This window comes from Anopheles arabiensis (assembly GCF_016920715.1).
Source record: "Anopheles arabiensis isolate DONGOLA chromosome X unlocalized genomic scaffold, AaraD3 X_pericentromeric_contig0021, whole genome shotgun sequence".
NCBI classification, from domain to species: Eukaryota; Metazoa; Arthropoda; class Insecta; order Diptera; family Culicidae; genus Anopheles; species Anopheles arabiensis.
This window is the reverse complement of record NW_024412099.1, coordinates 15,001-17,500: the sequence shown is the minus strand read 5'-3', so window position 1 is coordinate 17,500 and position 2,500 is coordinate 15,001. Positions and strand designations below refer to the sequence as shown.

General features: G+C 46.4%; 1 pseudogene; it reads right to left on the bottom strand.

The window, feature by feature from the left end:
• LOC120907809 overlaps positions 1-2,500 on the bottom strand; it is a 9,140-nt pseudogene that overhangs the window by 2,807 nt on the left and 3,833 nt on the right.

The following is a 2,500-nucleotide window of genomic DNA, read 5'->3' as shown; positions in this document are numbered from 1 at the left end:
AATATCATCAACACAATTACCTTCCACCAACAGTACTATATCGTCTGCATAGCCGATAATCCGTGCACCTTCCACCATTGCAACTCGTAGGACTCCGTCGTACATGAGGTTCCATAACGTTGGGCCAAGTACCGAGCCTTGAGGTACACCCGATGTGACTGCAATCTCTGCCGGTCCATCTGTGGTATCATACATCAGCACACGATTCCTAAAATAATCACCAATGATATCATAAAGATATTTAGGAGTGTTAATTCTCTGTAAAGCATTTGCAATCGCCAACCATGAAGCACTGTTAAAAGCATTAGTAACATCTAATGTAACAACCGCACAATACCGTCCACTGTATCTGTTTCTACTTCTAGCTACCGAAACAATGTCCACTACCCGTTGAATCGCATCAACTGTTGATCGACGACTTCTGAAACCAAATTGGTCGTCAGACAGTCCGTTGACCTCCTCGATGTGTGCATTTAGCCGTTGCACTATGATGCGTTCTAAACCTTTACCTGCCCGTCTAGTAGACAAATGGGGCGAACTGAACCCGGTTCCCCTGGTGGTTTGTTCGGCTTCGGTATTAACACCAACCTCTGCCTTTTCCACTCATCGGGGAACTTCGCGTTCTCTAAACAGCCTTGGTAAACCCTGCAAAATGCATCGGTTGCAGTCAACATACCAACTTTCAGCGCCTCATTCGGGATACCATCTGGTCCCGGCGCCTTCTTGTTAGGTAGTCTCCTGGCAACCGCAAGAATCTCATCATTAGTTACCCTTTCAAACTCTCGTGGCTGATCGATACGATAATCAGGCCACACCGTGTTTGGGTGAGTAGGAAAAGCTCGCTCACCACTTCCCTAAACTCGTCCAATGTCATGGTTCGGGGTCAATCGAACCCTCGGCCACTTTCTTGAACGTATGATATACAATACCAAATGATGCGTTGTTCGCTGTTCCCAGGAACTCTTTCCACTTCCTCTGTCGGGTATGCTTGATCAATCGCTTGAGGGCATTCCGTGCCACCTTGAACTCGTCCCTAAAAGTAGAATAGAGATCAGTATTAAAAGCTCTTTGCGCTAATCGATCGCGGTGTTTGCACTCTTTGCGAAGTGCCTCAATCTCTAACGTCCACCAAAATGCACTCTTGTTAGGAGTGTACCTCTTACGTTTAGTCATCGTCGCATTACACGCCGTGACAAGTATACGCATTAAGTCTTCGCTTGTTGTGACCTCGGTCTCAAAAGCGGCTTGCATCATAACTTCAAATATATCTTTGCTAAAATACTTGATGCTCCATCCCGTTATGGGTCGGGACAGATTACGCACGCTTTGCGTCTCAAGATCTATTCGTATTGCACGATGATCAGAGTTCATATAGCTAGATAACACCTCCCACTTAAATGATCTTGCTACGGTTCGGCTCGCAAAGTAAGATCAACTACTGACGTGCGCCCTGGTCCAACATAAGTTGGGGTGCTGCCGTCGTTCAATAAAATTGCGTCAATCTGCGCAAAGGTTGATAAAACCAACTCACCTCTTCGTTTCTGGGTTTCTCCACGCTCGCCAAGTTGGTTGTTCCAACTTGATGACCAAGCGTTGAAGTCCCCCGATAACGAATTTGTGGATACCGGTTACGGCCATTACCGTGTTATCCAACATGTTCTGGAACTCTTCCATACTAAATCTAGGTGGCGCGTAAACGCTAACCACTCGCATATCACCTATGTCAACTATCATTAAACCCTTCAAAGCCTTACTGACTACCTTAACTGGTAAGTCCGCGTTAACCACTACCGCTGCTGTGTTATCGTCATTGCGTAACACTTTGACGTTGGTTGTTGCCAGATACGGATCTGCAATCAACACTATATCCGCAGATTCTTCCCTAATCGTTTGCCACATTAACTGAAATGCAGCATAACTATGATTCTGGTTATGTTGTAGCAACCTAACCATTATGGTCTAATCGTTCGCCTTCGGGGACACATATAACTGCCCGTTGCGTGAAGGTTCTGTGACCTCGTACCGCAATCAAACACTTGACAGAGTTGGTACAAGCTTGCTTCTTGTGTCCACTCAAACCGCATTTCCAGCACAGATTACTTCTGTCTGGTTCCCTACAATGGTAGCTCGTATGGCCTACCTTCCAACACTTATAGCATTTCTGCTCTTCCATAACCTCGCGGATATGGCATATCGACCAACCAACTTTCAGCTTTCCCAAATTCAGGAAGCTTTGAAAGTCTGGCAGCGATACGTTGATCCGTGCCCACTGCGTACCGGCCGCGCGGCCTTTCTTCATTTTGATACGATCTATTTCTATCTCGATGTTGAGCTGTGCTTTGACAGACTCCGCAACCTCCTCTGGGGTGGTAATTTCATCGAGATGCATGATCTCAATCATTTTAGAAGGAGCTAGCGTTCTCACTGACGCCTTGCCCTTCACCGCTTCCTTAACCTTTGGGGCAATTGCACTAGCAGAACTACCCTGCTTAAGTTCTAG